We start from the raw sequence: 20,829 nt of genomic DNA on the forward strand, positions 1-20,829 counted from the left end.
ACAGACACTTCCCATCTTCCTTGTCAATCATCTCGCCGGCCATCTCATCCATCAGTTGTCACCATCAACGAAAATGCGTCCCGAAATAACGATTCAAAGATCAAGTTTATCGGCGTTTATAAGAAAAAAGTAGGACTGTCCCGCTGCACGCCACGGAGGCGCTTCAGGGAAGGGGTGGTATAGCTCCTGTTCATTCTTGACCTCTGCACTAGATGGGGTTAGAGTGGTCAGCATCACGCCCCGGCCGGCTTTACCCACGGTACCGACTGAATAGGAAGTTGGGCCCAAGACTGAGCTACCCCGACTCAATTACAGGATACGTACAATTTTAAAATCAGATACGTGTGCGGTTAACTCATCTTCTTATTCTTCTTCATCTTCTTCTTCTTCCTCTTCTTCTTTCCCCTCAAGAGTAACACGCTTTCTAGTAACAGCTGCTTGCATCTCCCAGAATACCAACTTAGGATTTAATCTTTTTTTTCAAAAAAAAATTAAATTAGAAGGCGTTGTCTTGTCAGTCTGCCTGATCTTTTTCTTTAATTTAGAAGCTACTCAACTGGTTCATATAGTGTTGTTTTGGGGAACGAGTCCTATTGCTTAGAATAAAAAAATAAAATCGCGATATTTCAGGGGATTTCTCTGTTCCCATCTTCAGGTGACAAACACTACTCTGTTGGGTCCGCTTGAAGTGGATAATTCCAGTTCTTAACTGGGTCAGAGCCAACTTCTTTCTAGTCTAAGCGATGTATTTAATCCAGAAAAATAATAATCTTGGATGTATCACACCATCGTTAAAGCCTTAAAGAGTTCTATTACTCAAGAATAAAAATATCAAAACAGCTATTTTAACAGGTGTGTGCTGTCAAAATTACACACGTAAAATCTTTCTCTGCAACCTCTGTTTTCCCTAAATGAAACTCGCATTAACATAATTCCATAGCTTACAATGAAACAATTACAAGACAATGACCTTGCCCGACCTGGGTAACTGCGTCATAGCAATGTTGGTGGAAACAATGGCTGAGGAATTCCCGAGGGAGAGAGGTATGACTGCGATGTTGTTATTAGGACCGCCTCTCTCATTGTGGTCGGCCTTCATGAAACGTTAATGTAGAGATCAGGGCACACCCAGAGACCCCAAGAATTGCATGTGTCGTGGGTGTAACAGCTGAACTTGCGGTGATACTGACCTGGGCCAACTTGCTCGTGGTTGTAGCTCCACTGTCATATTCTGAAGCGTGTAAGAACCTTGCTTGGCGGTGAGCTGTTAGCTAGTACGCCACTACTTTGCGTCTGCACTGACGATGATAAGGAGGAGGTAATGTAGTCTACAATAAAGTGGTGTGGGGCAGAAAGAAAGAAATCAGAAGGAAATACATAAAATAAACAGTGAAGAAAGGAAAGCTATTTATTATTTAGTGTTGTGTGTGACGACAGGTCCATATGAACAGGATCCTTCCATCCTTTTCTCGGACTGGGACCTGTTCATATACGTTCTTAGCAGATGATCCAGAAGTGGTTTGCCATTGCCTTCTTCTGTGTGTGAATGGAGTAATTGTTGGGATGCCACGGAGGAAAACTCCGTGTTGCCTAGACCACGGCCTTGCCCAACACAAGTTAAAAATTCGGGCACCGCCGGGAATCGAACCCGAGACCCCAGGATTACAAGGCCAGCGTTCTAACCAGAATAAAGGAAAGAGAAAGTACAGAATGATGAAGGAGATACAGAAACAGAGTAAAAATGAAAATATCGATGAAAGAATTAAATTAAAAAAAGGACAATTTAATAATACAATTAATTTCTCTCTTACGCGAAGACACTAGAACTCCAGATCTCACCCACACTTCAGTCCAGTGAGTACCAAGGAACCTTTTCCTGAGGGTAAAGCGCCCGGGACGTGAAGCTGGCCGCTTATCTTCATTTGGTGCCGAGATTTATAGAGCGTCTACGTTTCGGAGGAAAATACTGCTTCTGTCTTCTTCCCCGAAGATAGAGGAAGGCGGTACTACTAATCAGAATGTCAACAGTGATATAATTTACATAGTTTATAACTATACATGAAATATATTATAAAATTAATTAAATCAGTGACGTGAAATCTTCCTGAGAAACTGAAATTCGCTCAGTTCGCCAAGAAATTTCCCATTCTTATAGAACAAGAAGGTGGTTTGCCGTTTTCTCAAGAATCTAACACTGGTTCTTATCCTGAATCAATTAAATTCAATCCACACACTAACAACCTGTTTATTCAAGATTCATTTTGATATTATTCTCATCAAAACAAAAACATAACCGTAAATCTATTTCCTATTTAAATAATCACAGATTTATTAACATTCATTGTTCTTATTTGTATGGAAGATTTGTGATCTGTTCAATAATGTTACTTTATATACGGTATTAAAATTTCTGTCCGAAAAATTTAATATTAAATTTAATGATTTTCCTTGCAAGACCTTCATTTGTCATGATTATTCAGAATTATCTACAATAGGAAGGACCTCGAAATGAATTTTAAAGGCCCTTTCATGTTCAAGAATCATGTTTCGACTCTCGTCTCGCGTACTTTGACGCTGCGACGTAGAAAATCATGCCAGTGGTGTGAAACATACAAACGAAACGTCGTGAGAGATCTTGATATCTCTTGCAAGTAATGCAGTAGTTTTGTAATGATGGGTAGAATCCGGGGGATGGCTCAGGTAAACAGATAGACCGACCCGTGGGGTTCCTCAGTGGGGTAGCTCAGCGGCTCATCCAGCTGTTATATGCATACAGACGCAACCCTTCTGCCGGATGTTAGGATAACGGTAAAGCAGATGCATACTGGGGCCCTGAAACTGGCGCAAAAGTGCGAACAAGGCGCTGCCATTAACCCTTTGAAGTCGGAGCTCGTCTAAATAACATATAAAAATTCCGTCCGTACCGCGAAGAAAACACTACACTTCACCGGTACAAAGATCAACTGGTTAACGCTGTTTAAAGAAATCATCGTTGTTTATTCTCAAAATCATACGAAGTCCGTATATACAAAGTGAGTTGTTAATTGTTTAAGGAGGTTAAATTAAACTTTTCGCTCTAAGTTTATATTTTAAATATTTATCATTATCGCCCTTTAATATTGAAGCTCATCTGAATGTTATATAAAAGTTCAGTCCGGACCGCGAAGAAAACACCACACTTCACCGTTACATAGATCAACTGGTTAACGCTGTTTAAGTAAATAATCGCTGATTACATTGAAACTCGTACAAAACCGAAACATATAAAAATGCAGATTTATTGAATGTGGCGCATATAAGAACTCCTGTGTTTTAAAGAGTTGCTCAGAACACTTCGAGGTACCTTTATCCATCATGACTGGTTGGTGTATAAAGCACGCATAATTTTCGACCCAATGTCTTGAAATGTAGGATATAGTTTGATACGAATGCTGAAGAGTTTTAACACTGTTTATATTTACTAGAAATAATGTTCTATGACATATCCTTGTGTAGACCTTTGTTAGTGAATTCACTGATTTATCGCTGAAGTTTTCTGTAAAATTAATTCTGTTAATCGTGTTAGCAGTGCGAGCCTCGCTAATATTTTGATAAACGAAAAATGAAATGTATATTTTGTATTTCTTTCGTGGTTCAGCGGTAATCCTTGCAGTTGAACATAACAGAACCGATCAGATTACATGTATCGTCAGCCAGCTCCATCCAATCAGCCAGATCGTTATAATAAGTTCGCTAGTTGGGTTTGTCCCATATCACAAAGGCATTGATTTCATGATGACTGGCAGGGGAGGATTACAAATTTTCAGCCCTGTAGATGGAGACAGTATTCTTATGCGAAACGTCAGTATCTTGCTATCTAGACGTCATCACGATATCACAGATATCTTCACTGTCTTGATAACTTCAAATGTCATTTATAAATTAATCTTCATTGCAGCTGAACATTCAAGAAAAAATTAAATTTTATAGAAGCCAGTCATAGGACCATTGAAAGGACTCGCTGCATCGGTACATTGTACACACTCCAGACTATCGGGCGTCCTGTTACCATCTGTATGTCGCGTACCTGAGAGTAACCGAAGCAGCCCTTTACCCGAGAAAAGGACAGAGAAGGGCCCGGTGACGAGTTTAGGCAAATCCTCGGCCCCCCCTACGACATTCATATTCAAATAGTTGCCATCAGCAAGCAGTCGCGCCCCCCCCCCCCCGTCCCACATTCGGGTTTAAAGTGTAACTTCGCTTTCGAATAATGTTTGTTTCCAATGCGATCACTTCATATTAGGTAGAATTCTGCTCATCTGTTCACCCAGTTGTGTCTTCACTTCCCACTCATAGCCCTCTGCAGAATCTACGTAAGGGCTGCTGACCCCCCTCGGGAAAAAGCACCCTGAAGATGGCAACTGTAATGGTTGCCGAAACGTTAGCATTCTATACGCGTATTATTAAAGAAACCCGGCGTAACTCTTCGATAAGGACGCAAGAAACTCCATAAAAGAATCCCATTAGGCTATTTCAGATTAAGATTGCTTCTGGGATGTTGCACCGTGTAGTCTGGTAGAAATTACCGACGTTTCGGAGGTACTGCTTTCATAATCAAGGTGATAGCGATTTCACACGCACGACGCCATGCCTGTCAGCAACACCAGGGCAAAATGAAATGGTGCAGTCTACAGTACGTTCTTTAATTTTGTGTCTGATGGAAATAATTAGCCAATCATCATAGTTTAAAGAAATCTATCGCGGTTCTAAACAAATTAGTTTCTACAGTGCGTTCAATAATAAAGTCTAACGCAAAGTCACTACTACCGGCAGGAACTGTTAAAATAAAATGCAACTTCATTACGGAAAACTTTCTAGCTCTTGGCGGTGGTCATACAGCTACAAACGCGAGCCGGAAAGTGACAGTTACGTTCAACTTTATCAGTGAACGCATTGTATTTCTTTTAGCCCAGGATTTTAAAACAAAATTTCGCACCCTAATTAGACAGTGCACACACGTCCTACCATGTTCACACCTTCACAGCTTCTACGCAACTGGATTGAGCAGCGGCCTAGCAACCAGGGTGACCTTGACTCGACTGTAAGGAGGGGGTCGGAATAGCCTATTATGGGGGGGGGCTGATTCTGATATCATTTGGTACCGGCTGAGTGCGTTTGAACTGCTGTGGAGAATATAGGGCATTTTCAAATAAATGGAAATGAAAGAGACTGGGGTGGGCAGAACATGCAGCTTGAAATGGGATTAGAAACTCACATAAAAGTTATTTAGTTAAACCCTTCTTCTATATATTTGTTCAAAAATATCATAAATAGAAAGATTGCTGTTTATATACGAGGCGCGTCCTCAAAGTAAGTTTCCCACTCGTCCCACAGCTAGCAAACCTTATATTGCGCGAAGCGACTGTGCGTACGTGATAGAGCAATGACGTAGCATGGCGCATGCACTAACGGAACTTCCCGCGTTCTCACATTAGCATCGTTGCAGCTGTTGAAGATGGAGGTTCTTATTCCAGCTCCCGCCGACTGTGAAGTGCGGTCAGTGATAACGCTAGGCCGCACACGGCTCGACGGACAGCAAGTCTCCTGCAGGAGTTCAACTGGGAGGTGTTTAATCATTCACCCTACAGCCCGGACCTCGCTCCCAGTGATTTCCATCTTTTCCTACACCTCAAGAAATTCCTGTCCGGTCAGCGTCAGCGTTTTGAGAATGACAGAGAGGCGGAGATGGTTGTCACACAGTGGTTCCAATCCCAGGCGGCAGACTTCTACGACACAGGTATTCAAAAGTTGGTCCCACGGTATGACAAATGTCTCAATTCCGGTGGCGAATATGTTGAAAAATAGCTGGACACTTGCTGTATCTGTTGCAATAAATATTTCCATGAAATTGTGTTTTGTTTCTGTAAACGGCCCCAGGGAAACTTACTTTTGGGACGCGCCTCGTAACAAGGAGTCAGTTGATGCAAAATGAAAATTACAGAGAAGGGAATAATTCTAATATTTGATACTGCTAAAGCTTTTATTGCAAAGCTTGAAAGCGTACAATTTCACGAATCATTTATCTTTAATTCGTAGTTTACTCAATTCGTTGCACCCTTTCCACATTTGGAATGGAACACATGTCTTTTGAAATTTAATCCAAAGTATGAATCGCCCTTCTAACCTCATGAAAATATATTCCTTCAAAAATTCAGGTCCCCTTCTTCATAATCCGTGTCAGAGACTTCTACTTCTGCCCTGTTTCCAAATCTGATCTGCGCCACGAGACAGTAGAAATGACTTTGACACTTACGTATACGTCTTAGTCACATCTGATTTTCGTCATTCTCTTTTTGCGTTTACATAATTTTCCTATTCCTTTGTATTTCTTTCCTTCGTATTCCGAAAAATGTGACGTCAGACGCCACTTATAATCTCCCGCCCTTTCTGGCTTAAACCTTACCCCTTGATCGTCTGTGTGGAGAAAATAGTGGGAGGGGTGGGGAGGGGTTAATATCATGGATTGAGATGGTATGTATGTCCTCCGTTAAACAAGCGTCCGTTCTTTTTATCCATCCGCCATAAGACGTAACATCTATAAATTTAAAACTAAATTCAAAACAGTATCACATATGTGCATTTCGGGGGCGGTGGATTCCTTCTACTGGTAAGGGTGGAATTTTATAATGTAAACGGGGGAGTTGAAAGGGGAGGTCAAAATAAAGGGAGAAGTATAGGATTCATAGCGCATCAGAAAAGATGGCCGCTTATATAAGCTACTTTGTATTAGGGGGTATGTCACAGTAAAATAAGGGAGGGGTGTTTTGGGGGTGTGGATGTGGCATTGGACCTGAGACTCTTGAATGTATCTTAGATATTTTTCGTGTGACTTCTGTGGGGTAAACTATTCCTCATTGTATTCACTATTAACTTTGTAGGTTTCAGGCTTTCACGGTGTCGAGTATGAAGATGGCTGTTTTCTGAAATGCTGCCGTGTAGTCTAATGAGTTACTTATCGTCCTGATGATGGAAGCAGTAAACATCTTCGAAGCGTCTGTCGACGTCGCAACATTTCAGAAGATAGTTTTCTTCATCTTGAATTTTTGTTTCGTTGTGCAAAAAGGGGCTAGACAGACCTCAATTCTGAAATAGAACCGCTGTTTGAAGCCAAAGAGCACATGGATGTTAGCATAAAACTGAAAATTTTTCAACAGTTTTGTGAAATAAAGCCAAAGGCAAATCTAACCTAACTTAGAATTAAAATTTTAGGGCACTTCTGATTACGATGGAACCCCTAAAATTCAGGGTCAGTCTTCGAATAAACCAGTGACACAGACAAGAGGGCAACTCATTACAGAGGCAATTTGGATGCCTGACTGATCCCCCCCCCCCCCCCGACAAGACCATGAGAGTTGGCTGTAAGTAGCCCGTGTCTTCGCATATGAGTCTAGACGCTGAAATGAAAGGAATATGTTCCCCAGTAGACAAGTAAGGGGAGGGGACTTATGTAAGATTGATAGAGTTATTTTGGGGGAAAAAAATAAGAATTTTTAGTAGACTTCTGAATATAAGAAGCATATAATTTTTCAAGTTTCGGCGGTAAGATGAATCATGGACATCTAAAGTTCCATGCATAATATTATGTGAACATACAAACAATGACGTAGAAATTTTTCAAAACTACTTCATACAGTGTCTATAATTTTTTTTTTTTGCTGGCATGTAATTCACTAGATAAGAAATGTATTCCACATAACTTTAAAACATTCGTAGGCCTATATTAATTCTGTCATAAAGCCTCTGATTCACTTTTTATGAGAACATTAAAAGTGTTGCCTAAATGGTAATTATCGTCTCCACCGTAATCCGCCACTGGACCCTGTCCAGTGAAGTCAACAGCCTCATACACCATTTGTTGAAGATACATTTTAATATTATAATTCCATCTACGGCAGAATCTTCCAGTTTCTCTCTTCCTTTTAGGTTTTCGAGCAAAAGTTTGTGTTTCTCACTAACATCATTCCTTCTACACGTCCAGCCCATGGCATGGCTTACAGACCCCTACGTAGTGCTGAGTTTTATAAACAAGTATTTTACAGATCGTTTAAAGTAGCGATTGACACATGAAAGAATGTAATAAGTACATTTATTTGTACTAATTAAGATGTGAGATGGTAAAGTTGCGTCATATTGTGATATAATAAATATATATTAAATCTTGTCCGTCTAATCACAATAAATTCTTAATTCGATAAAGAACATCATTTGATATTTTAAATATTTTAAATGTTAATTATTGTAATATTTTAATATTTAATAAGAATTTATTGTGATTAGACGGACAAGATTTAATATATATAATATATATTAATTAAGATGTCTTAAAATATTCAGATTAGTAGTATGGTGTAAGTGTGTTGGACCTGTCTACCGTTAGTTCTTATACCACTGGTAAGTTGTTCATATTTTTCGGAGAAAAGTGTTCTTCGGTATAAATAATATCCATGGAGCTGTAGCGTGTTTGGGGAGAGGAAGGGGCTGTAAGCTGCTGGCATTTGATAACACGAGGGCATACCTCATAATGTTGGGTCACTCACTCAACTGAACGTGAATGTTCTCCATCAACCCACGGTGGCAAGTCATTTGTAACGATCAGTTCCAATATGAAACTCCTTGTTCCGAGAATCCTCTGTCTACTGCAGAAACTTTAAACTTACAAATTATTGCAGTATCTCTTAAAAGCAACCCACGGCCCGGGGACTGCAGGTGGTCCGTCTGTCTTCCGAAATTTGCAAGTGGAGTATTTTCGTCTTCCTGGAGTTTGTAGGTCGCGAACCTCTTTGGTAAATTTTCGTACTAAAAGACGCTTCCCGCCTGTCACTTAGCACTCTGCTGTTGGTATTAAAAATATAATTTCAGATAACCACATGTTGTAGTAACTTGCTTATTCTCTAAAATATATAATCCCTTTCTTTCATCTCAGTTGCCTGCGATTATCACATCCACAGTTTCAATTAGGTTAGGTTCACTGCTAGGGGTCGGATTCCACTTAAAACGTGACTGAGATAAGATTATTCCTTTCCCTTGTACGTCTGTTGAACGGATAGATGGAGAAAACCACGCAACTGGAATAAAACTGGAAGAAAAACCAATAGGAAAGTGTCCTAGTTTAGAGGCAAAGAATCCCCCCACCCCTTCCTCTGACTGCCGGCCTCTTCCTTCTGTAGCAAATACCAACAGCAGCTTCAGCTATGAAATATGGTTTCGTAGACCAGCGAACGATTTCACTTCTTTCTGCCGATTTGCTCGATAAATTTTCTAATTTATAAGTTATGGATCCTTCCCTCGTCCCACCACGCATTGCTCCTTTCTGCTGGCGAATTGAAGGCTCAGGCAATTGGCTGTGTTCAGCGCTAAAATGGCTTATCTCACTACAGTTCTTGCAAGTTTTTTTTTTTTATATTTTAAGTGCGTAGGAAAATATCGTTTGTTCAGTGCCTCACAGCAAAAGAGAGTCGAAATATTTATAGCTGGAGAACATACCTTCGCCATGGTGATGTCCAGATTATCCTGTTTTGCAGAAATCTATCCCTTTAATTCACTAATTTATCCCAGATAATATATTCAGGTAATTCCTAAATAATTAAATAATCATACGTGCATACTCCGTATAGCCACGGTGGTCTAGCGGTTAGAACGCTGGCCATGTAATCCTGGGGTCTCGGGTTCGATTCTCGGCGGTGCCCGAATTTATAACTTGTGTTGGGCAAGGCCGTGGTCTAGGCAACACGGAGTTTTCCTCCGTGGCATCCCAACAATTACTCCATTCACACACAGAAGAAGGCAATGGCAAACCACTTCTGGATCATCTGCCAAGAACGTATATGAACAGGTCCCAGTCCGAGAAAAGGATGGAAGGATCCTGTTCATATGGACCTGTCGTCAGACAGAACACTAAATAAATATAATACATACTCCGTATAAAAACTAGGACTTTAATGCAAAAGTAAACTGCTATTCACATTGTAGGAACAATATGTTAGACGTTATCCATTCTGAGGTATAGACCTATTTGACGACGTTTCGGGAGATGGCTCTACTCCCGTTTTCAGGTCACTGGTTGACATAATTCGCATTCGTATTGTTAATGACAACGGTAAACATCGAATCTAGGACCTTTTGAATACTAGGCTTCGCTATCAGCATATCCGCGGTTTTATTTCAGTATCTTAATCAGTATCAGTATCTTGTCCGAGTCCAAATCTTAAAGAACCTTCTCCCGTCTTATCGGGAAATGTGATGAAGGTGATAAGCTTTGCGTTAAAGTATTCTGGCACAAATGTAGTATTAAAATAGCGTTTTCTCTGGTTCCCGTTTAACGCGTTTTAGTCATACGCGCGCGATTCACAGAAAAGCAACCCTCGTATATAACGAGTCACCTGTAAATTGAGGGAATATTGAATTTTAATATTAATTCCGAATATTATATTTGAGTGCAGTTACTAAATGTTCTTTAGTTTCATTCTCCACATATTTACCATGTAAAACTATGTAACATGTGACATTTTTCTCCGCGGCGTGTTGCCAGCACTGTAGTCCGACGTCCACGACGCTTGACTAACCCTGGCTACATAGGCAAGCCGAGTAACGTACTCTGCGTTGGCAGGCATATGGAGTACTTCCATTTCTGGAACACTATTTGAGTTCTTTCCAGACGAATTACGTACAGTCTTGCGACGAAAATACGAACATGAAGAAACGTTTATCAAGACTGTACTTGTTTTGAGGCTGCATTTCTGTAGATTGATGATCTCTGCTTTAAAATTGTAATGTAGTGTAAAATTATAGTAGGCTGATAGTTTGAATCGATGGATTAATCTGACTCTGGAAAGGACTGGCGACAGATTCCTGTTTTATAAAATGTGGGGAATATTTTTTTGTCCAGTTTAATGCGCTGGTACTTACTTTCTTCAATAGGGTAACCTATATTACCCAACCTTCTACAGCTAGGCTCCTCTAGTGGTCGCCTGTCTTCAGGTTTTAAGACGAAAATTTTGTACTCATTTTTATTTTCCCCAAATGTCTTCTTTCGTTTGATTTTTAATGGATATATCTTATGAAGTTCTTCATAATTGTGTTTTAGTTATATTTACACAAGAGTTTTTAAGGGTTCTGATTTTGTGATATCATCAATGACCTTTGAAGCTCGTCTAAATATTACGTAAGAATTCAGTCCTTACCGCAAAGAAAACACTTCACTTCATCGTTACGAAGATTAACTGGCTAACGCAGTTTAAGGAAATAATCGCTGTTTACATTTAGATCCATGAATACAAAATACAGGTCTACTGGTGGTTAAAACAGGTGGCACGTTCAGTTACCACTGATCTTTAGTGGGTTAAAATATGTAACTTCTCAAACATTTTGGCTTGTAAGCGTGAAACACAAATCACAGCGACAAACTGTGATAGAAAACTCTATAAAGTACTTTAAAACTTTCGTGAAATAGGGTTAAAGGTTTAGGCTTTGCCCTTCTGTCACAGGGCTCTCCACTTCTGAACTGCTGGTAATTCCAAACGGATGAATGTGCACTGTTGAAGGTGCTGGGTACCCGTGTTTCTATCGTCAGGAAGGGAGAGGATAAGTCTGGAAACCATCACTTTCTCTCTAGGTGGTCTGCGGTGGTAAACCCGCTGTGAGGACCCCTGGACTAGAAAAAAAAACCTATCAACTGGGGTGACAGCGGGCAAACGTAAAATATAAAAGGGTTTAGAAAAGACGAAAAAAATTAACGGATAGCTGTTTTTTTATATGAACTACGCACACAGGACAGTTTTTTTATTTAAATCTTTTGTGAAAGGGTTTTGTGGGTATGCTTGGAGTGGTATGTGATGAAGGGTTAAAAATTAAAAGTTGTAAAGGGGAAAGCGGGGACAAGGGGGGGGGGGAGAATGGTGCTTGTGTGCTCCACCTTTTCTAGACACTTCGCAGACGAGTTTCATCTTGATGGTCTGTAGGAAGTGGCAACACCAGCGCCAAGCTGTGGACTGAGCAACGCCTACTCTGCACTAGGTAAGTATACTCATCGTCGTGGCCTGCTTTATTGTTTAGTCAATAGATGTTACGTACTTGGCAGGCTACTTGTGTGGTTTGATCTGGTCCTGATACGGACTAACCTAACCCTAATTCTGTGTATGAATTCAGTGTGTCAAGTCTGTGTCTTTTACGGCGTACATAAATGGAATTATTTAATAAGTTAAATCAGTTATTTTAATACACACACATGTACTGTGTTTAGAATCAACAAAAACATATATATATGTATATTTATTTATTTGCATTATTTTTTCCGTTGATCTTGTCCTGAAACTACTATTGTCCTACTTATATTTTTATTATTTATTTAGTGTTCTGTCTGACGACAGGTCCATATGAACAGGATCCTTCCATCCTTTTCTCGGACTGGGACCTGTTCATATACGTTCTTGGCAGATGATCCAGAAGTGGTTTGCCATTGCCTTCTTCTGTGTGTGAATGGAGTAATTGTTGGGATGCCACGGAGGAAAACTCCGTGTTGCCTAGACCACGGCCTTGCCCAACACAAGTTATAAATTCGGGCACCGCCGAGAATCGAACCCGAGACCCCCAGGATTACAAGGCCAGCGTTCTAACCGCTAGACCACCGTGGCTGGTATTGTGCTACTATAATAAGGGAATTTAAATTTTAAGTTATATTTCACGAATTTTTTTTTGTGTGAGTCTCAGGTTCTCAGGTCATTTGTGTTGTGCCACTGTGAGTTCATCTAAACCAGTGACGTCACATTCAGTGTTTGCTGTGGTCCGCTTAAAAAGGAAGCGACTGTTCTGGTGTTCATCATTTGGTGGGGGAGGGGGGGGGGAAGAGAGAGAGAGATAATAACCAAATATTTTTTTCTAATACGGAGCGCAAGCGTAATATATTTTTCGTTCCCTTTTTTTTCCCTCAAGCACACATAAATTTGAATTTCACTGAAATACATTTCCCACTTTATTAGATTGAAATTTAAAACAGCCGTACACTTATTTGAAACTGAAAGTTTATTAAAACTGGTACATTCAAGGTCGCACATCGTGCATGAACATAATTCGATAAATTCGGGGCAAATAAAACATCGAAGGGGCCACGAATTTGACATTCCTTTTGAAAATCCCTACAAATAAAGTATTTGTAAGTTTAATTATGTAAATATATAAGCTGTTACACTGATCATTTATTTATAATTCTATACGCAATGGCTATGTTTATTATTTTATTTAAGCAAGTCATATCATATCGTAATTGTAGGATAATTTGTCGTAACTAAGTGGAATTAACATTGTTGCATCAAACTGGTGGAATATAAAAGGGCAAGACCATGGAGATCAATATATCTGAAATATTAAATAAGACATACTACGTGTGTTTCAGTTTCAGGATTGAATGAAGCCTCTGAATTGAACAAGCGATGTCTGTCCGACATGACAGTACCACCTGTAATTGGTGTAGTTTATTAAATTATTCTTTTAAAACTGTCCACAGCACACCAATAAAAATGTTTCCCATTTCTTGTGAAAGAACAAAGAAACTTCAATACATTCCCCAAAACACGAGCATCGTCGTCATACCATCAGATCTGTCTTTCCGTTCTCCTCCTACACCCCCTCCAATTTATTTTTACATTATTCCGAAAAGACGTTTCTCTGTAGGCCTACGTGGTTCTTTCTCAGAATGGACCGTAGAGTAGGATATAAAATACATAAACAAGTTGATATATTCCTGCACCCGATATGACATCTTGAGTCTTCCTCTCCCCCACCCACCCTCTTCCAACGAAAGCCTAACCTCACAACCCCCTGCTCCTCTGGTCGGACGCGTTACCTCACCCATAGCCCCCAAATCCTTCTCCCCCCTCCACCAAAGATCCCTCTCTGGTACCATCCTACAGCATCCAATGCCTGGACCAAAGTCGTAGCCATTTCAAGGGTTTTTTGTGCTCTTGATGTCTGTTTGAGTCCTCTTCGTAGAAATATAAATAAGGCTTGAGCCTAACGGCGTGCTTTGTCTGCCCAGGGTGATCCTGGAAGCAGTCGGTGTGGTCTATAGGCTGGCTATATGCAGAGTGCTGAATGGGATATTGGCTCTGTACTGAGCCAACCATCTCAGGACACGTCTGGCTCCCTCTCACAGTAAATCCTCAGTCCGTCTCCGTCTCTTCCCCACTGTCTTCTGTCTTCTGTTCCTCACATTTTCGCCCCCTGGGCCTACTGAGAATAAATGTGGGCGTAAGAATAAACGGAAACCATATTTCGCTTAACGGAAGCTGCCATAAGCAAGTTACTCAAATAGACGCTTATTTTGGACTTGTTACACGGCTGTTTAATTATTTAACAGCTTAAAGTGGCTTTGATATTCTTTGCAGTGTTTATGAATTTTTATTGACACTTTAAAGCCAATGGTAACTATATATACCACCTGCTGTTACAATCAGTAACTTTGTATTTTGTATTTATGTGTCTCGCATGATTCTCAGAGTAAACAGCGATTATTTCCTTAAACAACGTTAACCAGTTGATCTTTGTAATGGTGAAGTGTGGTGTTTTCTTCGCGGTACGGACTGAAATCTTAAATACCGCTATTTAGATTAATTTATGTTACGTTTCTCGTGGGACGGTCCCGGCATCAGAATAAAGAATTGTACGCCCCGCTCAACTTCTATCTTTGCTTCAAAGGGTTAAGAACGAGAGAGAGCTTTACCTTTACACAGCGGGTCAGTGAAGATGTCCTGCGTCCCTAAACCGACGGAGTTGGAAACGCAGACCGCTTCTCCGATAACTGGTCCAGAACGGGTGGACCTCCCTCTCTGTTGCTGGTGTAGAACGACTTATTAAGTATTCCACCCGCGAAGTGATCATTCCGAGCCGACTCCCATCATGTCTTTTCCCTTACAAAATATCGATTAGGGACCTCAGACGTATGTTCGGCTTCCTTGCTACGTAATGGTTTCTATGCACGTAGCAAATATCGACGGAGGTCAGATTTTTTTATATTTTATTCGCTAATGAAGTTTAACGTTTCATAATTTTGTCTGAAGGAAAATCTAGTTATGTCAGTCGCCGCTTGGACACTGGGACCTCACATTTGAATCCTGTTTAGTACGTGGTTGTAGGTCTTCCTTCGTGTCCAATCGAGTATCGTTTCATAATCAATTCCAAATTTTTAAAAAAAAAACTTAAGTTCTCGCGATGTTAAAGGTATCGATTATGGTCTTCTGTTTTCTGTCCACAAGAGCCCACTACCGGTCCTTATTCCGAGTCAGATTAATCCAATCAACGCTTTCAAACTCTGTATCCCTAAGATCTATTTTAATATTATCCTCAAATTCATACAAATATATTCCGAATGGTCTTTTACTTTCAGGCTTTTAAACAAAATTTTTTAAATATTATTTAGACGAGCTTCAAAGGACTAACCAGTTGATCTTTGTAATGGTGAAGTGTAGTGTTTTCTTTGCGGTACGGACTGGATTCTTAAATATTATGTAGACGAGATTCAGATTTCAAGGATTATGTTTTTTGTAGTACTATTCAGCCTTTCTTATAGAAAAAAATGATGAAATGTAAGTTTGTAATGGATGAAGACAATGTCGGGTTGCAGATTTCTTGGTGAAACTGTATCCTCCTCGGATGGGGCAATGCATTATTCATTAGCAGCTGGGTCTGCCGCTGAACAAGCAGGCGGTCAGTGAGGGGGGGAGGGCACCGGGGCCCAATGGCACGACCAGCCCCGCCCCACCCTGTGGTCAGGCCTCTGCGATCGATCTGGACCACTGTGCTACCCACGTGATTGGCTGGACATCGTCCACGTCTTCCAGTGTTAACGCCTTTATCGGATCACATCTCATTGCTGGTACAAAGAATTATGTGGCTTTGGATGCTGCGGAAACCTGCCATCTCTTAATGGCCTTCCGAAGTTCCACAAAAGTTTTTTGTGCTCTCGTCAGTTTCTGTATCCGAAATTGTCGACATTGAATGAAGACAGTTATCTTCATAATCGCTGCCTTGAGAACCTAAAATCCGCCACGCAAATAGTCGTCTTCTCGGTGTAGCCTCACACATGATTTCCAAAGTTTCGCCCAAGTATTTCGCCTCCATCTTCAGGGCTAAAATTTTGTTTTTCCTTTCGAATGTTGCTTTCAATTAGTTCAGTAATTTGTAGATCCAAAACTTAAATGAAGTGTCTCCAGATAAAATAAATAACATTGAGAGGGGCAACGTATGTAGCACGCATAACGGGTATGATAAAAATAAGCACTGCATTTTAGCCCGAAAATTCTCTGAAGATAATATTAAAATGAAATTTAAGAAGTAGCAGGTGAGAATGTGGATTGGATTGAACCGACTTAGGATCTAATGGTGGGCTATTTTTAAACAGGGCTGGTCTGGTGATCCTTCACGTTCTGTAACGGAAGTTGAATATGAAGATGAAGGATGCTCCACGGACATCATTAGTTCAGCTGGACTACTCGGAAGTATACAAATTCTGGTGAGTGTTGGACTGGTTCGCTCGCGGGCCAATTGTTGTCCACCTGCAATGCGGTCATATGCGGTGGGTAGCCTTTTCATACTTACTGCTTAAAAAAAGGGACCGATTTCTGCTGGAAATCATTCTAAAATAAGATGTCTCTTTTTTACATTGGTATAGCTTCTCATATGCCCAGCATCTTTGTGCTCCCAGATGGCGGTAAGAATGATCCATGTCACAGGGTTTTGTCTGTCTGTTACGGGCCTATCACATTATAAACTAAACACTAATTACACTAATACCACCATGACAATTACAATTTGCCCGGATTCACTCGGAGATGTTCTAACAATTAATCATAAATAACATTCTACACTGGTGATGCACACAGTTTTAGAATACAGTAAGATACATCTTGTGGTCAACTTATGTAACAGTTTTGCCTTTTTTTCTCATACTGAGATACATTTCTTCTTTTTCTCGCTGTCTGCTTTACGATCTAATAGAACAATAAATATTCTAACTTCCTGCCTGCCCCTTGGTCTCAGCTGCAGCTACCAAAAACACTGTATCATGATGTTTAAACAAAAGCGACACATGTGGTATAATAGTTTCCAAGACAACACAGCAGTTCACACGTATCGAGCTCAGTAACTGGTATTACAGCGAAGATGGCTGTCTTCTGGGTTGTAGTAACGTGCAGTCCGGTGGTCGCCCTGATGATGGAGGCAGTATGACCTCTGAAACTTTGGTAAACTTCTTCCAGACTACACGACGTAACAACCCAGAAGACAGCCATGTTTATACACGAAGACGTGAGAACCTGAAATCTCACATCTAAACATCTGTTTGTAATTCACATGGATCACTTATGCTGTGAGTGTGGATAGTTTACTGAGGACATCTCGAGCCGCGCCCCACGGAAATGGAAGGACACACACACACACACAACCGTGCTTTCTGTAAGTTCTCCCCAATAACAGTTTGTGCTGCTCTATAACACCCCCCCACCCCCACCCCCAACACACACCCTCACTTCAATTCGCAAATTGAGTCTCCTTCACACTTCCACTGTTTCTCACTTGATCAGATGTCTCGGAGTAATGGACCAACTTGATCCAATGGAACCCTCAAGTCAGATGAGCGTTTTCAGTAAAAAGAGGTTTGAAACTTACACAGATCAGCAAACTACGTTTATTTCTCAATAAAATCGGTGTGTACGCGTGTAAAGATGGCTGCATTTGAGATGTTACACCGTGTGTCTTGGTAGAAATTAACTGACGTTTCGGAGGCACTTACTCTCTGTATTATCAAGGCAGTAAGTTCCTCTGAAACGTCAGTCAATACCAGAGTACATGTCGCAAAATATCAGAACGCAGGTATTTTAGATTTTTACTGAGTTTTTTATTTACGTTTTGCCATTGTGGGTTACTCCAATTTTGAATTTTTTTAAATTTTATCAGTCTGTAATAATAAAATGGCGGACGAATGAAATTCTAATGTGGGAGAGACACCGGAATTGGTCTAAGGGTCTTGAAGTGGTGAATAGGTCTTCGAGAAATTGTATAATCTATTAGATATGCATATTGATGATAACTCATAACACTGGCTAATGCTCAGAACTTTGAATTTTATGTCCGACAAATTTAACTTACACGGGATCTGTAAATTACAACACTGTAAACTCAACTCATTAATCCATTGCATAAACTACATTTTGTTTTTTTTTCCTAATGGGCTTATTTTTCCTAAAGATAACATAAAAACACAATCTTTACAGGTCTAAAATTTCGTGAGTTTTGCTTGTAAATCCTTGTTTCACATTATGATTAGAATGTAAATTATTTAAATTAATCTAAATGTGTATTAATTGCGTATATTTCGTGATCAGCTTCTGTATTACTTGTTTTTTTGTTATAATTAGGAATTTATTATTAATTTATTATTATTATTATTATTAGGCTAATTACTATTATAGAGACGCATATAGACCTAATAGTTGCAGCGATAGTAATAATGGGTCTGATGCTAGGAAAACCATTGAAATTCATACAAAATTATAGATATCATTCGTTCTGTTAAAAGACATATAACGCACTTAAATGACCTTGAATTTTAATAATTTTTATCCATGTTAGTTCTACAGTAAATAAGTCTGTTTTCCGTTTGTATCGGATTGTAAATCGAAGGTGGTTTCTACCCCTAAGCATCCGCAACCCAAATTACTCGTTCGTCTCCTTCATACGGGCTGAAACACGAATTCCTCTGTTCGAGGGCTTTTCTCACTACTCAATATGCAACCCGTGTATAGCAGGGGGTGGGGGTGGGGTAAAAGGGGGATGAGGGTTGGTCGGAAAGTCACGGAGAAGAAAACAAATGTCCGAAGACCGGTCATACCTCTCCGCTGCTGATCTCCGCAAGGCGCTAGTCTTACGGGCCGTACGTAGAGGAATGCATGCACCATCCTCTACGTTAAAGAATGTTATTGGTATTCGGGGACACCAATTTCCAATTTTGTTCTTGCGAAGAGAGCGGGAGGAAATACAGAAAGGAAAAGAAAAGGAGATGCCTTTCTTTTAAAGTGTGTTCTCGTTTCTTTGTACCTCCCTTCCTTTGTACAAGAAGCGCCGAATGGGATTTTTTGTGTGTGGGTATGATTTGTTCTGTGCCTTGTTTGATTTCTTTTATGTCTCACGTGTTGCAGAAATGTATGATCTGGAATTTATTTATTTTGAAGTACACAAATCAGAATATTAGAGTTGATAAATAAGCTGTAACAATTTTTACGAGCCTTCGTCTTTCTAAATAAAAGTTACTTAATATTATCACTGAAAAAAAATACACTCAAAATATCGCATGTTTTTGTTCAGTTTCTATCAGTTCACGTTACTGCACATGAAAATATAAAGTAAGCAGGTCCGCATTTGTTCATATTTATGATTTATCTGCCTCTAATTAAAAATGTTATACTGTGTGTTCTGTTTTTGGCAAAACTTATTAGATGCGTGAGATTTGACAGTGTGAAGATAGCTGTCTTCTATCAGACAGAACGGTCACAATAGTCCCGCTGGTAGCTAGTAAAATCCGAGCTTTGTATCTGCACTGTGCGTCCACTCTGTTGATATGGAGACAGACCGGCTGGGTGAATTGAGAAACCTCCGCAGCATCAGTCAAAGAACGGGAACTCCAGGCCTATTGAAATAGGATGAGTGGCATCTCAAAGGACGCGGTCGAAGGGCCATGAATGTGCAGCCCCGGCTGAGCGTAATATGGGATGTTTGTTTGCATTCTGAACCACGGTTTCCAAGGAATCCTTTTGCAAGCCGCCGCTAAGCTTGCATCTACTTTGCGGTGTGTCCTTCCTTCCTATTCGTCTATTATTCTGCCTAATTAGCTTTGTAAAGAATTCAGCTATGCCGAGCAGTCTTACTGCTCTGTACCCGGGCTCACAATTCATTGTAATAAGGCGATGGATTTTACTTTATGCTTTAAACTGGTGTTTAACTTAGGTGGAAACCCATTTCCTGCCCATCAATACGTACATTTTCCTAATTTTCTATAATAAAAACTATTACAATGAGACCAGCAAAATGCCACATCAACAGGATCCTTCCATCCTTTTCTCGGATTGGGACCTGTTCATATACGTTCTTGGCAGATGATCCAGAAGTGGTTTGCCATTGCCTTCTTCTGTGTGTGAATGGAGTAATTGTTGGGATGCCACGGAGGAAAACTCCGTGTTGCCTAGACCACGGCCTTGCCCAACACAAGTTATAAATTCGGGCACCGACGGGAATCGAACCCGAGACCCCAGGATTACAAGGCCAGCGTTCTAACCGCTAGACCATTTCATCTTATTATTATTTAGTGTTCTGTCTGACGACAGGTCCATATGAACAGGATCCTTCCATCCTTTTCTCGGACTGGGACCTGTTCATATACGTTCTTGGCAGATGATCCAGAAGTGGTTTGCCATTGCCTTCTTCTGTGTGTGAATGGAGTATTTGTTGGGATGCCACGGAGAAACCGGGAAAGCCCCCGGAGGAAAACTCCGTGTTGCCTAGACCACGGCCTTGCCCAACACAAGTTATAAATTCGGGCACCGCCGGGAATCGAACCCGAGACCCCCCCCCCCCCCCCCCCCAGGATTACAAGACCAGCGTTCTAACCGCTAGACCACCGTGGCGGTACATCAGAGTAGAAGCCTCTAAATGTTTAAAAACTTTGGATTGTTATGTCGAGATGTCAGTAAGCTATATATCGTATGTTATACGGGACGACTAACGGGCAATTTGTCCACCTACCAGATG

General features: G+C 40.5%; 1 long non-coding RNA gene across 2 annotated transcripts in view; it reads left to right on the forward strand.

Moving 5' to 3' along the window:
• LOC110841361 (uncharacterized) overlaps nt 1-20,829 on the forward strand; it is a 150,848-nt gene that overhangs the window by 121,729 nt on the left and 8,290 nt on the right. For both annotated transcript variants that reach the window (XR_002547181.2, XR_015538090.1), the window contains one exon: nt 16,430-16,540. This is a non-coding gene — a long non-coding RNA (uncharacterized LOC110841361). The remainder of the gene's footprint in view (nt 1-16,429; nt 16,541-20,829) is intronic.

Source organism: Zootermopsis nevadensis, unplaced genomic scaffold (genome assembly GCF_977971745.1).
Source record: "Zootermopsis nevadensis isolate Lab colony 2312 unplaced genomic scaffold, Znev_1.0 Znev_ptg000032l, whole genome shotgun sequence".
Lineage (NCBI taxonomy): Eukaryota > Metazoa > Arthropoda > Insecta > Blattodea > Termopsidae > Zootermopsis > Zootermopsis nevadensis.